The sequence below is a fragment of the Globicephala melas genome, chromosome 1 (genome assembly GCF_963455315.2).
Source record: "Globicephala melas chromosome 1, mGloMel1.2, whole genome shotgun sequence".
Classification (NCBI taxonomy): Eukaryota; Metazoa; Chordata; class Mammalia; order Artiodactyla; family Delphinidae; genus Globicephala; species Globicephala melas.
Genome location: NC_083314.1, coordinates 101,911,096 through 101,938,556, shown reverse-complemented (window position 1 = coordinate 101,938,556; position 27,461 = coordinate 101,911,096). Strand labels below are relative to the sequence as shown.

The window sequence follows — 27,461 nt, the reverse complement described above, 5'->3', positions numbered from 1 at the left end:
CTGTATGCCAGGTACTTTACATACTTTTTCTCATTTATTTAAGCTTCACAACCCTGTAAGGAAAGATTACTACATTTCAAAGCTGAGGAAACAGATTCAAAGAGGTGAGTAGTTTGTTCAATCTCAGGATCTAAATGATTGAAATAGTGTCTGTTCAGGTTAGTCTGCCTAACCTGAAAGCTGATGTTCTTTCCACTGCTTTGTACACTTTTGCCCATTCTCAGACTTCTCTTTGCCAAGAAAATCTTTTCGAGTTCCTTATATCTAAGCAGGCCCATTTAATCTAGTTTATTTTTTCAAATAGCAGGAATTTGTATACAACTTCTTTTGAAAAAGCAGTTTACTGCTCAAAAAAATTTTTTTTTTTTTTTTTTTTTTTTTAGTTATTGCATCTAGGTGGGAGGGAACTTGCCTAAGGCAGAAGTTTCTCTCAGATCTCAGGACAAATCATATTGCTTCTAATCAACCGGTATACTTTTTATCTTTCAGACACTGGTCTCATAACTGACTGCTTCTTTCCTCTTTGGCTTGTGAGAAGCTCAAAAAACAGGCAGGTTTTTTCCAAAACCCTGCAAAACCCATGCGTGTTTTTTGTACTAACCTTATCTCTGATTTTATTTTCTCTAAGCTTTTTAATTTTTGTTTGATTTTAATATGTTTATTATATCCATGATGTTCCAAATACTTTTGCAAGCCATTTAAAATAGTATATGTACTAAAATGTTGATTGGATAAGACATATATATAGGGCTTCCCTGGTGGCACAGTGGTTGAGAGTCCGCCTGCCGATGCAGGGGACACGGGTTCGTGCCCCGGTCCGGGAAGATCCGACATGCCGCGGAGCGGCTGGGCCCGTGAGCCATGGCCGCTGAGCCTGCGCGTCCGGAGCCTGTGCTCCACAACGGGAGAGGCCACAACAGTGAGAGGCCCGCGTACCGAAAAAAAAAAGAAAGGAAAAGGTAAGTATAGGAGTAAATATAAATGAATATTGATATTAAGGAACAATACTAATGTCTTGAGCACTTTACAATGTTATATAATTAAGTGCATCATAATAATAAAAATTATCTCAACGAGGATAATATTTTCATAATGTATAAATCATAACATTGCACACTTTAAAAATCTTAAAATTTTATTTTTACCTCAACTATACCTTAATAAAGCAGAGAAGAAGATAACACAAAAGGGGAGAGGGGAATAAATTGAGGCAAAGCATTCCAAGATCTCAGCAATGAAAAAGCAATAATTTATAGACAAGGATGCATATTTTAGTAACTATGGCAATCACAGAAGAAAAAAGAACATAGAACTAACAAATAGTAGGGAAATAGAATGGCAAAATATAATTAACCCCAAAGAAGTTAAGAAAGGACATAAAACTATAAAACAGATGGGTTATATAGAAAACAAATTATATAATACCTATCAACCCCCTCAGTAACTCTACTAAATAAAAAGGCATTAAATATTCTGACTAAAAGACAAAAAATAAAGCTTAACTATGCTACTTATTAGAAGTATGTCTTAAGTATAAGGGCACAAAAAGAGTGACTGTAAAAGAATATGAAAAGATATATAAGAATGTATTCAAAAGGAAGTTGGGTATTACATTAATATAAGACAAACTCGGTTTTAAGATTAGAAGAATTTGTACAGAAAAAAGAACTATTTCATACTAATAGTAGGTCAAAGCAACAACAGAATATACAATTGTAAATTTGTATACACCTATTAACATAGCAAATATATATTATGATAGATAGATAGAATGATAGATATAAGCAAAAGTTGACACAAGTAAAAAGAGAAATAAACAAGTCCAAAGCATATGAGAGAGTTTAAGTCACCATTATTCATAGCTGATAGAACAAACAGACAAAAACATTGTAAGAATATAGATCTGAACAACACAGGAAATTATTTATTGGCATAAATTGAACAGTGCATACAATCATGATAGAATATACATTATTTAAATGCATATTGAATATGTACCAAAATCTAAACTTGGCAAGTTCCATAAAAATAAGAAGAATTCCAAAAAAAAGTTTCAAATAATTGAATAATACAGAGTATAGGCTTCTGGTCACTGCTGAATTAAGCTATAAAGTAATAACAGAGATAACTAGAGAATCTCCAACTTTTGGAAATTAAGCAATTTAGTTTGCATGATTGAAAGTCAAAACCACAGTGGAAATCAGAAAATCTTAGGAACTAAATAATAATACAGCACATGAAATCTTAGTTACAGCAATGTTCTCTAGAGACAATTTATAGCTTTAACATCTTATATTGGAAAAGAAAGGGCTAATAATGAATATCAAAGTTTCCATCTCAAAAAGCTAGAAAAAGGAACAGCATATTAAACACAGAATAGTAGTTTGAATGAAATAAAAGTAGAAAAAGATGAAATAGAAAGCAAACACACAACAGAAAAATTCAACAAAGTGCAAAGTTGTCTTTTGTTTTTGAATAATAAAATTGATTATCACTTGGAGATAGGAGACAGGCCTGACCAAGTTTTTTTAAAAAAAAAAAGGAGAGAGAAAATCATTTTTACGAAAATCAGGAACAAAAATGAGATGTCATTATAGGTTCTATCGATATTAGAAAGATAATAAAGGATGTTTTGAATAACTTTACACAAATACGTTTGACAGTTTAGATGAAAGGAATAGATACCTTAAAAAACAAAATTTGCCAAAGACATCAGGAAAAGTAATAGAAAATTAAATAATTCTGTGTCTATTTTAATAATGGAACCCATTATTGAAAATTTTACACAAAAATATCCTGTCAAGTTGATTTCACCAGTGACTTCTTCAAAATATTTATGAAGAAACAACACCAATTCTATAGAATCACTTCCAGAGGATTTAAACAAACAAACAAAAAAAAACAGAAGAAAAACTTCCCATTCTTTTTATGAGGGCTGTATAATTCCAGAAAATCTGGAAATATTTTAAAAAATTAAAATCACACAAATTTTTTTACATGAACACAGATGAAAAAAATCCTGCACCAACAAGTGCAGTGTGTTAAAATGAGTCAGTTTTATTCCATGAATTGTAATGGTGTTTTAGCAACAAAAAATAAATCAATATAATTGACCTTAATGGAAAAAAAAGGAGAAAATAGATACAATCATATCAATAGATAAAGAAAAATAAAATACAATTCATGAAAAGAAAAGAATTGTGTAAGCTGGGAACAGTTGGAATCTTCCATTTTATTGAAAGCTTTCCTCAGAGTTTGGGAATGGGACAAGAGTGTCTGAAGGTTTCAGTCTGTGCAAAAATATCTGAAAAAATGAAATGAAAATAATATTACAGGAAGAAATAAACTGTCATTTTTTATAAACAATATAATTACATATGTGGTAAATCCAAAAAAATGTGGACAAATTACTAAAATTTATAAGTGAATTCATCAAGATTACTGAATACAAGGTCAATATACCAAAAATCAACTGTATAGCTATATATCAGCTACAGAAAATATAATATAGAAATGGTAAAGATAACTTTTACAATAGCATAAAATATAAACTATCTAGATATAAATCTAACAGAATATGTAAATTCTGTATCCTAGAAACTACAAACATTGTTGAGAGAAATTAAAAACCTAAATAAATGAATGGATATAATATGCTCATGAATTGGAAGATATAATAGTGTATAACTATTTTCCCCCTTATAAGTGATCTATAGATTCAATGCATTCCAACTAAAACCCCAGAAGAGTTTTTTTTCTGGTGGAAATTGATTAGCTGATTCTAAAATTTATATAGAAATACAAAGGTCCAAAAATAGTCAAGAAAATCTTTAGAAGAATAAAGTGGAAGAATTTCCAGTGCCAGTTACCATGGCTTATTATCAAGCTGCAGTAATGAAGATGGTATGGTACTGACAAAATAATAGGTGAAAGAAATAGATGAGAATTCAGAAAGAGACACACATTCGCCTGGTCCCTTTATGTATGACAAAGATGACACTGCAGGGCAGTGGAGAATAAGGGGTACTGGTTCCATTGAATATCCATATGAAAAAATGATAGTTGTTCCCCCAGCTTTATTAAGATATAATTGACACATAATTCTGTGTGAGTTTAAGGTGTACAATGTGGTGATTTGATACACTTATATATTGCAAAATGATTACTGCCATAGTGTTAGCTAACACTTCCATCACATCACATAATTACCATTTCTTTTTTATGGTGAGAACATTTACAATCTATGCTCCTAGCAACTTTCAAGTGTATAATACAGTATTATTAACTGTAATCACAATGCTGCAATTAGGTTCCCCAGAACTTATTCATCTTATTTTAAAAGTTTACCTTTTTAAAATCCACATATAAGTGATATCATACAGTATTTGTCTTTCTTTTCTGACTTATTTCAGTTATCATAATGCCCTCAAGTTTCATCCATGTTGTCACAAATGGCAGTATATCCTTCTTTCTCATGGCTGAATAATGTTCCATTGTGTATGTGATATATAGATAGATGATAGATAGATAGATAGATAGATAGATAGATAGATAGACAGATAGATGATAGATAGAGATATATCACATCTTTTTCATTCATCATTCACATTGTTGTTTCCATATCTTGGCTATTATAAATGATGGTGCATTGAACACAGGAGTGCAGATATCTCTTCAAGGATCTGTTTTCATATCCTTTAGATATATACCCAGAAGTGGGATTGCTGGATAATATGGTACTTCTGTTTTTAATTTTTTGAACAACATCCATACTGTTTTCCATAGTGGCTATACCAATTTACATTCCCATCAGCAGTGCACAAGGGTTCCAATTTCTCCACATCCTTGACAGTACTTGTTATCTCTTGTCTTTTTGATGAAAGCCATTCTAACATGTGTAGTGATATGTCTTGTGTTTTGATTTGCATTTCTCTGATGATTAGTGATGTTGAGTACATTTTCATGTAACTGTTTGTCATTTGTATGTCTTCTTTGGAAAAATGAATATTCAGTTCCTCTGTCCATTTTTAATTGATTATTTTTTGCTATTGTGTGAATTTTTTGTATATTTTGAATATTAAATCTTTATCAGATATATAATTTGCAAATACTTTCTCCCATTCCATGGGTTGTCTTTTCACTTTGTTGATCATCTCTTTTGCTGTGCAGAAGCTTTTTAGCTTGAAGTAGTCTGACTGATTAATTTTTGCTTTTTTGTTGCTTGTGCCTTTGATGTCATATCTATGAAATCATTACAAGACTAATGTCATGGAGCTTTTTTCCTATGCTTTCTTCTAGGAACTTTACAGTTTCAGGTCTTAGGTTTCAATCAACCATTTTGAGTTAATTTTTTGTCAGTGGTGTAAGATATGGGTCCAATTTCATTCTTCTGAATATGGTTATCCAGTTTTCCCAACACCATTTATTGAAGAGACTATCCTTTCCCCACTTAGTATTCCTTAAGGGCTTTTGATTCTGTTCTGTTGATCAGTGTGTTTATTTTTAATGCCAGTACCATACTTTTTGATTACTATAGCTTTGTAGTATAGTTTGAAATCAGGAAGTGTGATGCCTCCAGGATTGTTCTTCTTTATCAGTATTGCTTTGTATATTTGAGGCCTTTTGTTGTTCCATACAAATTTTAGAAGTTTTTGCTGTTATTGTGAAAAATGCCACTGGAGTTTTGATAGGGATTGCATTGAATCTATAGATGCCTTTGGGTAGTATGAACATTATAAAGTTATTAATTCCTAATCCATGAACATGGGTATCTTTCCATTTTTTGCTTCTTCTTCAATTTGTTTCACCAAAGTTTTGTAGTTTTCAGTGTATGGATCTTTCACCTCCTTGGTTAAATTTATTCCTAAGTATTTTATTGTTTTTGATGCTACTGTGAATGGAATTTTTTTCCTTGTTTTGTTTTAGATGCTTCATTGTTATTGTGTAGAAATGCAACAACTACCTCATGCCATACAGAAAAGTAAATTTCAGAAGGATTGTAGATCAAATTATTAAAGTTAAAACAATAAAGATTAAGAAAAAGCATAACGGATTTTTTGTTTGGTTTTGGAGGAAGCAAAGATTTATTCATCAGGACACAGCATTAAGTTTACATAAAGGAAAGAATGATTAACTGGATAATATTTAAGTTAAGTATGTAAGTTTTACTGCATAGAATTAAGAATGTTCAGCAATCAAAAACACCATTAATAGAATCAAAACCAAGACACAGGGCTTCCCTGGTGGTGCAGTGGTTGGGAGTCCGCCTGCCAAGGCAGGGGACATGGGTTCGAGCCCCGGTCCGGGAGGATCCCACATGCCGTGGAGTGGCTGGGCCTGTGAGCCATGGCCAATGAGCCTGCATCTCCAGAGCCTGTGCTCCACAATGGGAGAGGCCACAACAGTGAGAAGCCCGCGTACCACAAAAAACAAACAAACAAACAAAAAAACCAAGACACAATGGTAAAGATATAGATATATGATAGATAGATAGATAGATAGATAGATAGATATCTGACAAAAAACTTTTATCTAGAATATATTAAGAATATCTTCAAATCAATAAGAAAAAAGCATACAGTCCAGGAGAAAAAATAGGCAAATGATTTGAATAGACAGTTCACATAGGAGGACATCCAAATGGCCAGTGAATAGGATAAAACATGCTTAATATCATTGATAATCAAGTTAGTGCAAACTAAGATGAGATTGGGATAACATTACTCACCCACCAGAATGAGTAAAATGAAAAATACAGGTAGACACCAAGAGGTGCATCATTTCTTGATGGTTCCCATCCCAAATGGTTCCCATCTGCCCAGCTGTTGGACTCACTAAAATGTAGAGGACAGCACTGATGAGGATGTACCTTTAAACAGCCCAGGATAGGAAGGAAGCTCACTGTCTTCAGACCTTATGAAGCTTTGTGGTGAAGTGAAACCTAAAAACAAGCCATGTGGCTGACACGGTCTTGGTGTTCCAGCCGGGTGTCAGGCCTGTGCCTCTATGGTGGGAGAGCCAAGTTCAGGACATTGGTCCACCAGAGACCTCCCTGCTCCATATAATATCAAATGGTGAAAGCTCTCCCAGAGATCTCCATCTCAATGCTAAGACCCAGCTCCACTCAATGACTAGCAAGATACAGTGCTGGACACCCTGGACCAAAAAACCAGCAAGACAGGAACACAACCCAACCCATTAGCAGAGAGGCTCCCTAAAATCATAAGGTCACAGACACCCCAAAACACACCACCAGATGTGGACCTGCCCATCAGAAAGACAAGATCCAGCCTCATCCACCAGAACACAGGCACCAGTCTGCTCCACCAGCAAGCCTACACAACTCACTGAACAAACCTTAGCCACTGGGGGAAGACACAAAAACAATGGGAACTACGAACCTGCAGGCTGCAAGAAGGAGACCCCAAACACAGTAAGTTAAGCAAAATGAGGAGACAGAGAAACACACAGCAGATGAAGGAGCAAGATAAAAACCCACCAGACCAAACAAATGAAGAGTAAATAGGGAGTCTACCTGAAAAAGAATTCAGAGTAATGATAGTAAAGATGATTCAAAATCTTGGAAATACAATGGGGAAAATACAAGAAATGCTTAACAAGGACCTCGAAGAACTAAAGAGCAAACAATGATGAACAATACTATAAGTGAAATTGAAAATTCTCTAGAAGGAATCAATAGCAGAATAACTAAAGCAGAAGAACAGAGAAGTGACCCAGAACATAAAATAGTGGAAATAACTATTGCAGAGCAGAATAAAGAAAAAAGAATGAAAAGAATTGAGGACAGTCTTAGAGACATCTGGGACAACATTAGACACACCAACATTCAAATTATAGGGGTCCCAGAAGAAGAAGAGAAAAAGAAAGGGACTGAGAAAATATTTGAAGAGATTATAGTTGAAAACTTCCCTAACATGGGAACGGAAATAGTCAATCAAGTCCAGGAGGCACAGAGAGTCCCATACAGGATAAAAGCAATGAGAAACACTCCAAGACACATATTAATCAAACTATCAAAAATTAAATAAAAAGAAAAAATATTAAAACCAGCAAGGGAAAAACAACAAATAACATACAAGGAAGTCCCCATAAGGTTAAGAGCGGATCTTTCAGCAGAAAGTCTGCAAGCCAGAAGGGAGTGGCAGGACATATTTAAAGAGAGGAAAGAGAAAAACCTTCAACCAAGATTACTCTACTCAGCAAGGATCTCATTCAGATTCAATGGAGAAATTAAAGCCTTTATAGGCAAGCAAAAGCTAAGAGAATTCAGCACCACCAAACCAGCTTTACAACAAATGTTAAAGGGACTTCTCTAGGCAGGAAACAAAAGAGAAGGAAAAGGCCTACAATAACAAAACCAAAACAATTAAGCAAATAGTAATAAGAACATACATATCAATATTTACCTTAAATGTAAATGGATTAAATGCTCGAACCAAAAGACAAAGACTGGCTGAATGGATTCAAAAACAAGACCTGTATATATGGTGTCTACAAGAGACCCACTTCAGACCTAGGGACACATACAGACTGAAAGTGAGGGGATGGAAAAAGCTATTCCATGCAAATGGAAATCAAAAGAAAGCTGGAGTCGCAATTCTCAAATCAGACAAAATAGACTTCAACATAAAGACTATTACAAGAGACAAAGAAGGACACTACATAATGATAAAGGGATCAATCCAAGAAGAAGATATAAAGATTGTAAATATTTATGTACCCAACATAGGAGCACCTCAATACATAAGGCAAATGCTAACAGCAATAAAAGGGGAAATTGACAATAACACAATCATAGTAGGGGACTTTAACACCCCACTTTCACCAATGGACAGATATTCCAAAATGAAAATATATAAGGAAACACAAGCTTTAAATGATACATTAAACAAGATGGACTTAATTGATATTTATAGGACATTCCATCCAAAAACAACAGAATACACATTTTTCTCAAGTGCTCATGGAATATTCTCCAGGATAGATCATATCTTGGGTCACAAATCAAGCCTTGGTAAATTTAAGAAAATTGAAATTGTACCAAGTATCTTTTCCAACCACAACACTCTGAGACTAGATATCAATTACAGGAAAAAATCTGCAAAAAATATGGAGGCTAAACACATGAAGTCTAAACAATACACTACTAAATATCCAAGAGATCACTGTAAAAATCAAAGAGGAAATCAAAAAATACCTAGGAACAAATGACAATGGAAACACGACAACACAAAACGTATAGGATGCAGCAAAAGCAGTTCGAAGTGGGAAGTTTATAGCAATATAAACCTTCCTCAAGAGACAAGAAACATCTCAGATAAACAACCTAACCTTACACCTAAAGCAATTAGAGAAAGAACAACAACAACAACAAAAAAACCCAAAGTGAGCAGAAGGAAAGAAATCATAAAGATCAGATCAGAAATAAATTAAAAAGAAATGAAGGAAACAATAGCAAACATCAATAAAGCTAAAAGCTGGTTCTTTGAGAAGATAAGCAAAATTGATAAACCATTAGCCAGACTCATCAAGAAAAAAACGGAGAAGACAAATCAATAGAATTAGAAATGAAAAAGGAGAGGTAACAAGTTACACTGCAGAAATACAACGGATCATGAAAGATTTCTACAAGCAACTATATGCCAATAAAATGGACAACCTGGAAGAAATGGACAAATTCTTAAGAAAAGCACAACCTTCCAAGATTGAACCAGGAAGAAATAGAAAATATAAACAGACCAATCACAAGCACTACAAGTGAGACTGATTAAAAATCTTCCAAAAAACAAAAGCCCAAGACCAGATGGCTTCACAGGCAAATTCTATCAAACATTTAGTGAAGAGCTAACATGTATCCTTCTCAAACTCTCCCAAAATATAGCAGAGGGAGGAACACTCCCAAACTCATTTTACAAGGCCACCATCACCCTGATAGCAAAAGCAGACAAAGATGTCATAACGAAAGAAAACTACAGGGCAATATCACTGATGAACATAGATGCAAAAATCCTCAACAAAATACTAGCAAGCAGAATCCAACAGCACATTAAAAGTATCATACACCATGATCGAGTGGGGTTTATCCCAGGAATGCAAGGATTCTTCAATTTATGCAAATCAATCAATGTGATAAACTATATTAACAAATTGAAGGAGGAAAACCATATGATCATCTCTATAGATGCAGAAAAGGCTTTTGACAAAATTCAACACCTATATATGATAAAAACCCTGCAGAAAGTAGGCATAGAGGGAACTTACCTCAACATATAAAGGCCATGTATGACAAACCCACAGCCAACATCTTTCTCAATGGTGAAAAATTCAAACCGTTTCCTCTAAGATCAGGAAAAAGACAAGGTTGTCCACTGTCACCAGTATTATTCAACATAATTTTGAAAGTTTTAGCCACAGCAATCAGAGAAGAAAAACAAAAGGAACCAAAATCAGAAAAGAAGTAAGCCTGTCACTGTTTGCAGATGACATGACACTATACATAGAGAATCCTAAGGATGCTACCAGAAAACTACAAGAGCTAATCAATGAATTTGGTAAAGTAGCAGGATACAAAATCAATGCACAGAAATCTCTTCCATTTCTATTCACTAATGATGAAAAATCTGAAAGAGAAATTAAGGAAACACTCCCATTTACCATTGCAACAAAAAGAATAAAATACCTACAAATAAACCTACCTAAGGAGATAGAAGACCTGTATGCAGAAAACTATAAGACACTGATGAAAGAAATTAAAGATGATACAAACAGTTGGAGAAATATACCATTTTGTTGGACTGGAAGAAACAACACTGAAGGTGACTATACTACCCAAAGCAATCTACAGATTCAATGCAATCCCTATCAAACTACCACTGGCATTTTTCACAGAACTAGAACAAAAAATCTCACAATTTGTATGGAAACACAAAAAACCCCAAAGAGCCAGAGCAATTATGAGAAAGAAAAACAGAGCTGGAGGAATCAGACTACCTGACTTCAGACTATACTACAAAGCCACAGTAAACAAGACAGTACGGTACTGGCAGAGAAACAGAAATATAGATCAATGGTACAGGATAGAAAGCCCAGAGATAGACCCACGCACATGTAGTCACCTTATTTTTGATAAAGGAGGCAAAAATATACAATGGAGAAAAGACAGCCTCTTCAATGAGTGGTGTTGGGAAAATTGGACAGCTACATGAAAAAGAATGAAATTAGAACACTCCCTAACACCACACACAAAAATAAACTCAAAATGGATTAAAGACCTAAATGTAAGGCCAGACACTATCAAACTCTTAGAGGAAAACATAGGCAGAACACTCTATGACATAAATCACAGCAAGATCCTTTTTGACCCACCTCCTAGAGAAATGGAAATAAAAACAAAAATAAACAAATGGGACCTATTAAAACTTAAAAGCTTTTGCACAGCAAACGAAACCATAAACAAGACCAAAGGAAAACCCTCAGAATGGGAGAAAATATTTGCAAACGAAGCAACTGACAAAGGATTAATCTCCAAAATTTACAAGCAGCTCATGCAGCTCAATATCAAAAAAAACCAACCAACCAATCCAAAAATGGGTAGAAGACCTAAATAGACATTTCTCCAAAGATATACAGATAGCCAACAAACACATGAAAGCATGTTCAACATCACTAATTATTAGAGAAATGCAAGTCAAAGCTACAATGAGGTATCACCTCACACCAGTCAGAATGGCCATCATCAAAAAATCTACAAACAATAAATGCTGAGAGGGTGTGGAGAAAAAGGAACCCTCTTGCACTGTTGGTGGGAATGTAAATTGATATAGCCACTATGGAGAACAGTATGGAAGTTCCTTAAAAAACTAAAAATAGAACTACAATATGACCCAGCCATTGCACTACTGGGCATATACCCTGAGAAAACCATAATTCAAAAAGAGTCATGTACCACAATGTTCATTGCAGCTCTATTTACAATAGCCAGGACATGGAAACAACTTAAGTGTCTATCGACTGATAAATGGATAAAGAAGATGTGACACATGTATACAATGGAATATTACTCAGCCATAAAAGGAAACGAAATTGAGTTATTTGTAGTGAGGTGGATGGACCAAGTGTCCGTCATACACACCATATGCTAACACACATATATGGTATCTAGAAATAAAAATTGGTTCTGAAGAACGCAGGGGCAGGACAGGAATAAAGACGTGATGTAGAGAATGGACTTGAGGACATGGGGAGGGGGACGGGTAAGCTAGGACGAAGTGAGGAGTGGCATGGACTTATACATACTACCAAATGTAAAATAGATAGCTAATGGGAAGCAGCCGCATAGCACAGGGAGATCAGCTCAGCGCTCTGTGACCACCTAGATGGGTGGGATAGGGAGGGTGGGATGGAGATGTAAGAGGGAGGAGATATGGAGATATATGTATATGTATAGCTAATTCACTTTGTTATAAAGCAGAAACTGACACACCATTGTAAAGCAATTATACTCTAATAAAGATGTTAAAAATAATGAAAAATTCAGGTAATGCTAGTGTTGGTGAGATGATGCTACAACTGAAACCTCATATAATGCTAGTATGAATGTAAACTAGTACAACTACTTTGGAAAATGGTTGGACAATATCTACTAAAGTTGCATATATGAGCTACCAGCAATTCCACTTTTAGGTATATGACCAATACAATAGAGTATATATGTTCACCAAATCATTGGAACAACATTTTGCAATGAGAAAAGAGGAAAAGAATAAAATCCTAAAATAAATCTAATTTGAGTTGGGTGATGTTTGAAGCAGCTACTACCTGTAGGGCTAAGTTAAATTCTCCCAGCTCAGTGATCCTAGAAATGCTCTCAAAAACCCCTTTAGCTGGGCACAGGTTCCTGGTCTGTTGACTTGGTCCCAGTTTCAACATCTCACCCCGTCTTTCTCAGACAGAGGTGTTAATATAGTGTTTTGCCTGATCCCAGGCTTGCCCTTGGATCTTGACTTTCTAATGTTTCTCTACTCCATATTCTACAGTCTGTGAAGGAAGTTCACCCTATTCCTATGATCAGGCCTATCTCACAGAACTCCATCCCAGGAATTGCCCTCAGAGCCCCTCTTTAGCTGGGATGGGAAACTATAAGGTGTCAGTGAAACAGGCAGAAGACTAGCAAACATAGAAGAGTCATATTGATTAGATGGCCATTATTTTTCTAATTGTCCTGTCACTTTTGTGTCACCAATTGGTTTTGCCACGTTGATGAAAATTAATTATAAATATTCTAACACACTGATTTCATGGCATCCTTCTGGGCATACACTTATTATCAATGTAATTAATATGTTTTCAGATACTCTGCTTTGGGAGAAAGTTCAGTAGTTGAACTCCTTCTTTAGCAAACACTGTGTCTTGCCTTCATGATAACCTTGTCTTGTTTATCAGGAGAGTGTCATGGGAATTTTTTTTCTTTTTTAAAAATTTTTTTAAATTGAAGTATAGTTGCTGTACAATATTATGTAAGTTATGTGTGTACAATATAGTGATTCATAATTTTTAAAGGCTATATTCCATTTATAGTGATTATAAAATATTGGCTATATTCCCGTGTTCTGCAATATATCCTTATAATTTATTTTATACCTAGTAGTTTGTACCTCTTACTCCTCTATCCCTGAATTGCCCCTCCCCCCCTTCCCTCTTCCCACTGGTAACTGCTCGTTTGTTCTCTATATCTGTGAGTCTGCTTCTTTTTGTTATATTCACTAATTTGTTCTAATTTTTAGGTTCCATATACAAGTGATATCATACAGTATTTGTCTTTCTCTGTCTGACTTATTTCACTTAGCATAATGCCCTCCAAGTCCATCTATGTTGCTGCAAATGGCAAAATTTCATTCACTTTTATGGCTGAGTAGTATTTCATTCTTTATCCATTCATCTGCTGATGGACACATAAGTTGCTTCCATATCTTGGTAATTGTAAATAATGCTGCTATGAACATTGGGGTGCATGTATCTTTTTGAATTAAAAAGTGTTTTTGTTTTTTTGGCTATATACTCAGGAGGGGAATTTTTTATTTTTATTTTTTTGCAGTACGCAGGCTTCCCACTGTTGTGGCCTCTCCCGTTGTGGAGCACAGGCTCCGGATGCGCAGGCTCAGCGGCCATGGCTCACGGGCCTAGCCACTCCACGGCATGTGGGATCTTCCCGGACCGGGGCACGAACCCGTGTCCCCTGCATCGGCAGGCGGACTCTCAACCACTGCGCCACCAGGGAAGCCCCACTCGGGAATTCTTTACAGAATTCTCCAATCGTTTCACTCCTTTTGTCCCATTCCCTTGTTTCCTTATTCCCTCTGTTCCTTCCAAAGTTTGCAAATTTCTGCATAGGTGTGGAATATCTTCTTGTCATAAAATGTTATGTTCCTCCACCTTCCACTAAGCTTGTTAAAATACGTTTACCCTTCTTTTCTGTCTTCCAATATTGAGTTATATCCCATCAAGTTGTACCTAGGAAACTTTTTGGTTAACATTTCAAATAACTTTTGTATTATATAAATACATACTCTATATAGGGTCTAGAACAATCAGCTTTACGTTTTGTTCTTATATTTTTTACAGTGGCTTAACTTCATAGCCTCATTCAAAGAATCACGTAGGATAGTGAGAAACTTCGTTATCTAATTGACATATTGCTGCATGATGGACCACTCAAAAGTAGAATCAATTTTAGAATTTACACAACAAATCCATTCTCACTGCATTTAGGAGAAGTTAAAAAATGTATTTTTCATTCTAAAAGTATTCATAAAGGGGTAAATGTTAAGAAGATCAATTCCATAATAAGTGAAAAATGTTTGACATGTGGTTAGTGGGAGGGGGGATGAAAATAAGAAAAAAACTAAAGATGATATAATTTCTGACTCCTTACAAGTTTTAAATATTCTAAACCTAGCATAATGCCATCTTCTTTCTCTCTGCATTTCTGTTACTCTCTGCACTTTTTATTCCTTAAATCCTTTAATTATAGCACTGGACCAGCTGCAGCAATGAGGACTGTAACTATGATTTGCTAAAACTCTGTAAGCTTTTCAGTTTCTTACAATTCACTACCTCCTAAACAGATTGGACTTGCACCTCGGCTTTCAGAGAAAAAAGTGTGGGCTCTTGTACTCACATGAGATTGACTGCAAGCTGATCCAAGTGGTGCCAGGGATGGACCATACAGGGCTTGGTTTATGCACTACCTGAGATCTGCTTGAGACCATCTACATCTCCAGACCTCAGACACTTCCCTCACTAGTAATGGGGTAGAGGAAGTGACACTCTAGCAAATCGTCGCACCTTCCACAGTTATGAAGCTCCGGACACTGCCAGTGCCACTGCCACCTTCATTGCCACAAATTTAGAAGCCTTCACATGTTGTACCAACTGACATAAAGACATTACATCTGCCCGTTGGCTGTACTGCATGCCTGGAGGCTCTGGATTCCCCAGCATATACCTGGAGGGGCCAACTAACACAACCCAGAAACTGGGGAGCTATTATTGCATGGGACATATAGAAAACAGAGGATATTGCAAATAAATTGTTTGCTTTTCCTTTCCCTCACTGGACTGTTCCAAGTTGCAATTAGTTACATATAACCCTTCTGGGATATCCTGCAACAATTAACAACCAACTGTGATGCAAAGCTGTGACCAGCTCAAAAATATACTCCTTATTATCCTCAGTTTTTCCTTCACTCCTGCTTCTCTGGGATTGCATACCCAAGAAAGTCATAGCACATAAGCTTTTGCCTCAAGGTCCATTTTCTAGGGAAGTTTATTTAAGACATGGACTAAACATCAACTAAAAAGACAATTTTAGAGTCCCTCTTCTAAATGGCCACCACTAAAACATAAGGACATGAAAAAGTTGAAAGAAGTATAGAAAAATATATAGCAGGCAAATGTTAATTTTAAAAACCCACTGTAATTTTATTAAAGACTGATAAATAAACTTCAATGAATAAAACAGGATAATTAGGAATAAAGTGGCCAAATACATGTCAAAAATTCATCAGAAATATTAAATAATTAAATTGTGTGCACCTAATAAAACATCTCTAAAATATATATAGGAAAAATGGTTGAAACAAGAGCAAAGTGATAAATCTCCAATCATAGAGACTTCCAGTCGCCCTTTCAATCGTTAACACATTAAAAGAAAGAAATTTAAAGATAGAGATAATTTGAGCACACAATAAACATATTTTAATAGAAATTTTAAAAACTGGAAAAAACCCAAAATATTCTTTGTTAAGTGACTGAATTAAGAGACTGTTATATAGGCACTCAGTGGAAAATTATGTAGCCATGAAAATGAACAAATTATAGCTACATGCAAACAGTGAATCTAAGAAACATAGCCTTGGGTGAGACAAGCAAGTTGCAAACCACGAAGTTAATAATACCATGTTATATACGTCAAAATCTAGAAATAGATACATCTACAACAGAAACTATTTGAAAAAGCAGAGGAACAATAAACCCAACATTCAAGGTATTGGTTACCTTTTGGGATTGGCAGGGAGATGGGGTTTGGAGGAAAGCATATGTACAGCCTCGGTGACATGGGTAATATTCTACTTCCTGAGCTGGCTGCAGGGTTCATGACTGTTATATTTTCATGCTTCATGATTTTTATATATAAAATATTTTTACTTATATATATATATCAATTTTATATAACAAATATTATATTATAAAATAATATGTAAAATTTTAAAATTAGTCTTAAAGATCATGTCTATTGAGTAAAATATTGATATATCATTAGTTAGTGATAAAATTGTTTAAGAAAATTAATTTTGACAATTTCAATACCAAATTTTAGTCACTGTAGATCTTGAATTGTGGTCTACTCAGAAAAAAAATCATACTTTATATCCTGAGTCTCCTAGATTCTCAAAATCAATAAAAAAGTAATTTTTAAAATGATAAACTCTGATTCAACTTAATGGTCTGCTTTCCAATTCAATTCAGTATTTTTTTCAATATAGAAGGGGTATAAAGTATGTCCAGGGAAATATGGCATGTTTTTCTAATGGTGTTCAGAGGTGTGTCTATCTATAACTTTGAAACTATCAGTGAACGTGTATACTTTACTTAATGTAGAGAAATATTAGTGTTGCTACATGTCATTTAAATATTCTTCCTTGAATTACACATGCTATACATACAGTGCTATATCCTCCCACTCCCATACCTGTAAATTGTTAGTTCAGTCTGTGCACAGAGCTATGAGTGATAAGCTTAGAGAGCACCAAGATGATGTGCTAGTCTGTTCATTTTATTCCTAAATGCTGCCAAAAACCCATATATACCCCATATCTTAAATACACATATTCATTAAGAGATAGCATAATGATAACTAGCTGATTCCAATCAAACCTTCAGTTTATTCACTTATTAGCTGTGGGTTACTTATTATCTTGCTGCCACATTTTCTGCATTTTAAAAATAGAGATAATGTTATTCCCCAATTTAGACGTTTGTTGTGAATATAAAATAATATAGGTGAAGTTCGTAGCACAATGTCCTTTTTATTCATTGAAAGTGCTCAATAATTGTAAACTACTGTCATTATTATTATATAGTTGAGGTAGTGCTTACACCTGTGACCAGTGTTTTTCTCAAAGGAAATAGTACTGGTGTGCTATTTTACTCTTATGTAAGATTTCAGACTACATAGGCTCTATAAGAATATCATGTTTATATGTATGGAGATTGGAAATAAAGGAACGAGTGTATCAGTTTTAGCTGCAAGATACAGAAGACCCAACTAAAAGTGGCTTAAACAATAAGGAAAATTTATTATGTCATGTGTCAAAAATCCTTTTTTAGATGTAGGGTGGTACTACACAGTTGGTTCAGAATCTCTCTTTTCTGCCATCCTCTGCATGTGTGTTACTTTCTTCAGCCTTACAAGAAGGCTACAATAGCTTCAGATAGCTTCTCAAAAGACTATTCAAAGATTGAATGAAAAGGCATCCCTCCCCTTTGTCTGAAGAGTATGAAAAAAATCTTGCAAGATGATGTAGTCTTGTGTCTCATTGGCCACAACAGCTTCACATGTCCCTAGAAGAAGCAGGGGTGGAAGGTTGTGAAGGTAGGTAGTGACAGTATTTGTCACATTGAGGATGGGAAGGAAGTGTTGGAAGCAGCATTTAAAATGTTAATCAATCAACAATCAACAAATATTTACTGTACAACACCTAGTATAGAGAATTATTCTATGAATATTTGGGGTAAATACAAAAAAAGATGGCAGTATGTCATTAAGAAGAAAAATCAATAATAAATTTTTTATTAAAAAAGAAAAATACTAGCAGGGACATAGATTCAATTAAAATAAGAAAAATGTACAGAATTATAAAGTAGAATTATCACATTATTTGTGTATAAGCAAATGTTCTTATCTATATATATATATCTCCTCTTTATCCTTAACTACATTTCCCTCATGGGAAATAACACTCATTTTATTTTCAGTGTTAGCATACCACATGGTTTGGAGAAGTTCCTTTTTTTTCTGGTTGTTACCTGGACACTAACATTTAAAAAATAAATGGAGAAACTCTAGAAAAGTTATGCAATTTGCAATTCAAGATGCAAATTATAATGATAAACTAAGCACTTAGCATGTATAAATATTATACTTAGATTCTAGGGCTTACTGACAAATGATAAGCATGAAAACACTTACACAAACAAGGAAGTATATCATATTTTAGTTCAAAGCCATCACAGAAGCCATAAAATTCCTTAGTGCACATTTTTGAATTTTGGAAATATTGATGATTTCTACATGCATATTGAATCAAAATGGTCATCAAGAGAGTAAGCAGTAAATATTTAATGGATTTGTGAACATTAGGCCAATTATTTTTAACTTGTTTCCATTATAGATAAAAGGAATATTGAAAAAAAATTCTCAGTGCTGTTTTTTTTGAAGATGCCAAGTTTTTAAAGGCTCTGAACTCATAAAAATTTCAAAGCTAATAGAAACCTTATAAATTATTTCATCCTTTCTCCTAATTTTACTAATGAGATTCAGGTAGAGAAGAGGTTAAGTGACTTTTCCCAGTTCGTGCAGCTGGCTAACTGCTTTCTGGGACTGGCTTGCACCCTTTTCAGGCTGCATTTGAACCTTTTTCACAGGTTCTTTCCTTTTCTTCTCTAATGTATTTGTGTCCTTCATTTCTTCTCTGGCATGCTTGGAATACACAGAAATGGATCTTAAAGCAGGCAAATAATATATTTTACTTAAATTTTAAACAGTTCTGTTAAAAACATAATCTGGAGAGATGGATTATGTTTTAAGTCAGTTGTGTTTCCTCCCCACCCCTCCACCCCAGATTTACTGAGGTATAATTGAGAAACCAAAATTGTATATATTTAAGATGTAATGATTTGCTACACTTTGTGAAATGATTACCACAATCAAGCTAATTAACAAATCTCTCATCTCACATAGTTATCGTTTTTGTTTCTGTTTCTTTGTAGTGAGAACACTTAAGATCTACTCTATTAGCAAATTTCAGGTATACAATCACACTATTATTAACTATATTCACCATGCTGTACATTAGGTTCCTCAGGATTTATTCAACTTATAACTTACAGTGTGTACCCTTTGGCCAACATCTCCCCATTTCCCCCTCCACCCAGCCTCTGGCAACCACCATTCCACTCTGTTTCTGTGAGTTTGAATTTTTTAGAATCCACATTTCAGTTGTCCGTTTCTTTGCTCAAGATTGGATTCTAATATCTGGGATGATTACTTCTCTGACAGTTGGGAAATCAGCTCCAACAGCTCCATTCCTCACAAGCTCACCATCCTCAAGCTTACCCAAAAGACTACTTGATAGCACTGAAGAATAACCACTGTAATTATAGAATAACAGAACAGAAAATCAAACTGGTTCAAAGTCTCTACCCCAACTGTAAGAGACCCCAAGGAGTTTCTTACAGTTCTCCCTGTAAGAACTGCGTAGTTCTTACAGGGAGATTGTTCTTATGAATGAGGATTTTTATCTCCAATCCTTGCCCATGCACTAAAATCTACCCCTTCTCCAAACAGGAATGTCCTCAAGGCCACAAGGCTCAACGTTATCTTCTGAAAATACCTCTGCCATGTCTATGTTGCTTAAGTCATTATCTGTTTGATAGAAGCACACCCTTTAGGCAATTTCCACCTGGTCTCATTACAGTTCACGTCCGTTTCCTGTGTTGGTAAAATCAACCAGCTATTTTCCATTCAGAGATTCATTCCTTCAATAAATAATGGTTAAGCACTTGGCTTATTCCTGGCATCCTAATAAGCTCTGGGGATACTTTGGTGTGCAAGAAAGAGACAATTTCTTTCCTTAAAGAACATTTAGTCCACTAGGGAAGACATGCAGCTAGACAACTAAACTCAACGCGATTCTTGCTCTGATCCAGTAATTATGGAGTATAATGAAGGCACGTGACAGAGAGGCCTCATGTAACTTCCAACGATGGTTACTTTTAAACTGAACACTGAGTAGGAAGCTCACAGGCAAAATAGGTCAATTTCCTTTTTACTCTTGTGTTTGGTAATTAGTTTCCTAATTAGTTTTTCAACAGAGTTGTTCCTCATTAGTTTTTCAACAAAATTGTTCGTGAAAGAATATTTAAAAACTAGAAGCTTTTCTTCTGGAAACCTTAATTCTTTTTCTGCACACTATTTGCGACATCTACATTTCTCCACTTCCTGGAACTGACTCTTAATATGTGAATTTAATTTCTGTCATGGCTGTGGTTTCCAAAGAAGAGTCACTGACCCCCTATCTCAGAATCACTTAGGGTAATATTTAAATATGGAGATTATAGGTAAGTCTCCTAGTCCTACTGAAACATAATCTCTGGGAATGTGAGGAGAGGAAGAGAGAGAACTAAAATTTGCATGCTTAACAATTCCCCTCATACACACTAAAGTTTGAGACTTATTGGCTGCCATCATTGAGTGTACATTCAGAATGTAACTAAAATCCTCTTCCCCAGTTTTCTTCTCATTGCCTCCAAATGGAGTATATGTGTCTTTTCAAGGAGAACTATTCCTAGCTGTCCAAGTACCAAAAAACTCACCTTGATTATTTCCCATTATATTACCTAAGGCACTATGTTGGTATATAAGCATTTCTTGGGACTAAAATGACACATGCCTAGGGCAATCACCAGTTGTTGTGGCTCTCTTACTTGGTAGAAATAGGAATTAGTAAGGTCAGTTTTCAAAATTCCTGCTTAGCCTATCTGGAGTTGTATATTTTTATCTAGGGAAACAAAATCACAGTTCCTATAAGTGACTAGCCTCTAGCCAATTCAGAAAATTAGGGCAAAATTTATCAAAGTACCCTAGAGTTTTTGACCCAAGATCCAACATTCTACTAACTAAATCATTTGGGTATCAAAATATATTGCACAAAACTATTGTATTAGTTAGGATAAGATTAGTCTGCTGCCAAAAAGACTCTTAAGGAGAATTCAGTGGCCTAAGGAAGATTCAAGTTTATTTCTCTCTCATGTTAATAGTCCAACATTAACTCGTGGTCCAAGTTGGGGGGTATGGCACTGCCCCACATGGTTTTTAACTGACTAAAATTCCTTTCATTGTATCTCCTCCATTCTCTAGAGCATTCTACCTGTCTGCATGGTAAATCAGATTTCTGTACATTCCAGTTAGGGGAATGGAAGGGGAAGGGGACGGGGAGCATGGAGAAAGCACAGTAAATGCATACATCATTTCCGTTCATAGTCCAGAAGTGAAAACTTTGTCCTGTGGTCACACACAACTGAGAATCAGGCTCATAGTTGTAATCTCGGACTGAGTGGCTATAAGCCCGTTGCCAAATGTATTACTATGGAAAAAGGAAAAAACAGATATTGGTGTACAGCTAGCAGTCCCCATAACTGTACTTTAGACATGCAAACTGAAATGGTATTATTTTTCCCATAAAAGAGATTATTGACGCTGAAAAAAATGCATGTATTTTGTTATGAGCATAGGACTTTATTAGCTTAATAAGAAATGAGATATACTCCCTTTTTTGGAAAATAAGTCTGTGTCATTTTTCTATTGCTACTTAACAAACCACCCCGAAACTTAGTGGCTTAAAACAGAGATCAGCAATTTTTTTTCTGTAATGGGAAGATAGTAAATATTTAAGGCATTGAAGCCTATATAGTCTTTGTTACAATTACTATTCAACTCTGCCATTGCAGTATGAAAGGAACAATAAACAATACATAAACAAATAACTATGGCTGTGTTCCAATAAAACTTTATTTTCAAAAACATGTCGTGTTCTACATTTGGCTCATGGGCTGTATAGATTGGCTGACCCCTGGCTTCAAACAACAACTATTCTATTTTTGCTTATTATTCTGTGGGATGATAAGTTGATTGTCCAGTTAGCAGACAGGTCATCTAAGGCTAAATAATCTAGAATGGCCTTGCTCATGTACCTGGTGTTTAGCAGGTTGGTTGATATTGGGGACCTTAGATGGTATGTCCCATCTCCACCCCATGTGGTCTCTCATCCTCCAGGAAGCTAGCTCAAGCTTCTTCGCATGTCAGTCTCAGGGCAGCAAAGACAGCAAGCCCAGATGTGCAAGTGCTTGTCAAATCTCTACTTTCAACATGTTTCCTGATGTTTTATTGGCCAAAGCAAGCCACCTGATAAAGCCCAGATTGAAGGTGCAGAGAAACTAGCTCTTGATGAGAGGAACAGCAAAGTCATAATGCAAAAGGTGTGTGCAGACAGGGATAGGAGGGATTATTTTAGTCATTTTTGTAAACAATCTACCATGAAATCTTTGAAGTACTAAAGGACATTACAATTCAACTTGATATTTTTAACAATAAGATGATCTTCATACCTTGTGAACTATAGTGGAAAGTGGGTAAGTATAACTTATCTTAAAATATTACAAAGAATTATATTCCAAGGCCAGAGAAATGAAACAAGGATCTTAAGAATAAATCCATATTGAAGACTACCTAGATGAGAGAGTTGTTAAGTAAGCAACTAGCGGGGTTATCTCTAGACTGTTTAATCTTTTCTTAAATTCCTTATTTCCTGCGGTTGCTACCTTCAAAGTTTCAAGGTATACATACAGCCTGTCATCTTGATAGACATAGTGGCCTCTGGCTCAGAATCTTCTGTTTGAGCTTTCCAAACAGTGGGGTATACAGCCAACATCAGTCCTTGAATTAACTTATCGAGAAGTTTTGAAGAACTAAAGCCATTTACAATCTAATTTAGTGGATGGTGGGTTAAAAGCCCAAAGGATGCCCTTGAGCTTCTATATGAGTCACTGTAGAAAGCAGAAGTTTTTCTAAACTAATGTACAGAAGAAATATACTATACAAGTATTAGCAATTGTCTTCTTTACAAAATCTAAAAATATATAGGAGAAATCATTCCATCTGTAAAGCCAGTGAAATAATTTTTACAAATCCTCCTCTCCTGGAATTTTGATTAACTAATTGAAATGTTTTCTAGTGTGTTAGAAAAGCAAAATGGTTCAGTGTTTTATGTGATAGTATGAATTAAATTACTAGAGTGCTACCATTATTGATGTTTATACTACGTACCAGGCATCATGTGAAATATATCATCCTTGGAAAGGTATGCAGAACATTATGAGGACCTGTCGTATTTGTTTTTTCTTCTCAGATGAAAAAAACTAAAAGCCCAGAAAGATTAGGGAATTTCCCAAGGTCCAGGGGTGTGCTGGTAAGCTGGCACATGGGGGTAAAAGCCCTGATTTATATGGTTTGCCAATTTTTGCCATGTAACTGATCTCAACCTGGCTGATTTCAAATTATCAGTGTGATGTCAGTGAACACGATGTTGGGAAGAGCTGCACATAATCAGCTATCATGATCCAGTAGGAGGTGGCTCTGATACTCCACTGTCAAGATCATAAGCATAATAGGAAGTTGGAGAGCCAGGATTTGAGCTCCTGGCTGTCTACAAAGTCCATCCTTTAAACCATCATACAATAATGCCTTCTGACATAATAAACTATTCACCTGAAAAATCACAAAAGATCATGAAGGTCTACAATATCTTTAATCCCAGAAACATAGATACTTCTTTATTCTCTATTTTATTGAAACTAATACAGGAAATAGTCTCTTAGAATTATTCAATAACCATATGTTAGAGACCAAGAAAAATGGTGTACTTCATCCATCACCATTTCTATTATTCTTCCCTTTCCATTATCTTAAGCTTTCACAGATTTTGCTAGTGTTGCTTCTTATTCATATTTCATTGCCACTTTTCATCTTAATATCCATATACTTGGTCCCCAACAATTTTTTTTGCTGTTTCAGAATGTTGGCTGCTTTTTTTCATTTTCATAGTTTATTAAATTTTTTCTTACCTTATAGTGTAACTTTCTCACTTATGCTCTTTAGTTCTTCAACATTCTGGCATTCCTTGTTTGAGCAAGTAAGTAGATGGATAGAAGTCTAACTACTAAAATAAGATGGGTTCACATTTTAAGAATTATTTAACCTTTTTTAATACCAGAGTATCCTCATCTGTAAATGAGGATAATAAGAGTACTTACCTTGTGATGTGTGAGTGATTGATCATTTAAAAAACAAACAAACCAGGAACTATAGCAGGAACAAAAATGGAGGGTATGAGATGGTGGTACGGATGATACTTTGAGAATGTATGAGATCCAACATCATTTTATGCTGATGAAAAACATCATTTGATGTTTGGTGGGAACATATCTCAAAGATTTGTAAACAAAAAAACTCTTGAATATGATAGCATTTTTTTCATAGCATGAAATAAAATTGCACTAGATTATTTTCTTTGCATAACAGATTTTATACTAAGAATTTCATCCTTTGCTAAAATAATTAAGATACTCATGAATACCATTTACTGTTACCATGAATTGAAAGAATGACAGATGAGAAAATGAATTTTTCCCAAATATTCTCATATGTGTTAAGCTTTAAGAAAAATAAAGAAAACAATTTTGCAAATTGGTATGAATTTTTATCTGATTGGTAAGAGGAAATTTATGAAAGCATACCTGTGATGATAGACCAATACATGTTTATACTATGCTGGAGAAAATGAGAATTTTAAAACTCATCAGAATTTTCATAATTTCTTCAAATAGCTGAATTGAAGTGAGTGGATACCCAGCAAAATTTTTTTTCATATACTTCTGTAGAAAAATAAAAGTACAAATTGAGGTGATTTCTCTTTTTATAAAATGAGCCCCATTATATATTTTCTTCCCATATAAAGATAGAACATATACTGCAAAAGAACAAACTTAAAATGGAGAATTCTCTCTGTCTAGTAGTAAAACAAAATCTTACCTTCTGTTTGATGTATTATTCTTGTTACTCATAACAAAATTCAGTGATATCACGATTTTCTGTTGAAATTATTATTTTATCATGTAGCATACCCTAGAGTTTTGAAGAGTTGTACAGAATGGTGAATAAGAATTTTTTTGGACCTGATGCATTTTCAAGTACATCCAGGCAAATGAAAATAAATAGATAGGAAACAGAGCTAATTAAGAAGATTGAGGTTCAAATGAAATAAAACCAGCAATAGGAACAACATTGAACTCTGAATCAGGAAATGAAGCCATGAGTGAATTCGATTTTAAGTAGTGGTTAATTACAATTAAGCTTCAAACATAACTTGTAAATCATATATCAGAGCATTATATAGAAAATATAATGTAGTTTGTGTTTAATATATTTTAATTTACTTTCCTTCCTTAACTCCTACTCTAACGTTGTTATACTATGGAAAGCCAAGTTTCATATGACCAATAGAAGGTAGTTTAATAATGTAATAATGTCAAGGGCTAGAAGGAAATTCTGGAGAGAAAAATCATTGACTTAGAATTTAACCAATATCCTTCTAATAAATGGAAAGTACTGATGAGGGCATAAATGCTGCATCAACATAAAGAAAAGAAATCTATTGAATATAATACCTCTGTTCTTTCCAAAGCCAAATGATTCTCTTTACTATTCCAATGGCTTCACTTGTTAAATTTCATCGCTTAGCAGACAAAATGTGTAACTTGGCAATAATATAGTCATATTGGCATTTTTTCTTCCTACAATTAAATAACTTGAACTTTCCCTCTATATAGCATATTACACTATAGACATATATTGTTTCTCTTCAAATTTTGGTATTACCATAAGGTGTGAGCTTCACTTATTAAAACAAGATAATCGAGAGCTTTATTTTATTCAGGGGAAAATATGGGGGTTAGTTTTTTTTTTTTTTTTTTTTTTTTTGCGGTATGCGGGCCTCTCACTCTTGTGGCCTCTCCCGTTGCGGAGCACAGGCTCCGGACGCGCAGGCTCAGTGGCCATGGCTCATGGGCCCAAGCGCTCCGCGGCATGTGGGATCCTCCCGGACCAGGGCACGAACCTGTGTCCCCTGCATCGGCAGGCGGACTCTCAACCACTGTGCCACCAGGGAGGCCCGGGGGGTCAGTTTTTGCATAAAACTTTAGACTGTAGTAAATCTCATTTTTCTCAGTATTCTGGGTTAGATTTTTTGTTGATTAGTAAAATAGCATGATGTTTAAAACATTTACAAAAATTTATTTTATATGTAAAACTGCATCACTGATGAATATTGAATCTAAACATACTCTAGTTTAAACAGATTGTAAAGCAGAAGTAGTGAGAAAGCTAAATAAATGATAGATAAATTAAAGAGGAGTCAGGATTAGTCACAAAGTGAAAACGAAAGCTCTAATAATGACAAGGTTGTGAACTAAACATTTAAAGAAAATGCAAGACATATCTTGGATTTCTAAATTTCTATTTCCTCATAGTTTTTCTGGGCTTCATTTTATTATCAGGTTATGAAATCTAGCCTAATGGAATAATAAGCATGCTGAACTTACAAAGAATGCTACCGAAATTATCTTGCAACATAAATATGGATTTTGTATTATCCTGAATATAATCACTATATTGTCAAGATGTTATATCTAATAGTTTTTATCCTGCAATGTAGACTACTATAATCCCTCAAACCTTTATTTATTTTTATAGACAAGCCATTTTATTATTAGAGTTTGCTTTTTGTCTTGAACACTTTATTTTTATATTAATTCTACCTTCTAGAGAACAGTGGAGAATGTTTAAATTGACCATTTTTATGGAGTACGTGATTTGTCATGAGCAATATAAATAAATACATTAATTGCCTTATCATACTTGTATCTGACAGATGGGTCCCCAGGCACAGAGCCTAACCTTTTATTTTGACACCTGCCACATTTTGCCAGCCCTGACCCTTTTTCTTTGCCAGAGTGTCGCTGTGCTGTTCACCATGGTTGCACTAATC

The 27,461-nt window shown here is 34.8% G+C and overlaps 1 long non-coding RNA gene across 1 annotated transcript; it reads right to left on the bottom strand.

The window, feature by feature from the left end:
• Positions 1-350: 350 nt before the first annotated feature.
• Positions 351-26,274, bottom strand: LOC132597616 (uncharacterized). The gene is made up of 2 exons (XR_009564622.1): positions 21,825-26,274; positions 351-3,304 (listed from the first exon to the last, which is right to left on the bottom strand). It is a non-coding gene; the product is annotated as an uncharacterized lncRNA (long non-coding RNA).
• Between the last annotated feature and the right edge of the window lie 1,187 nt (positions 26,275-27,461).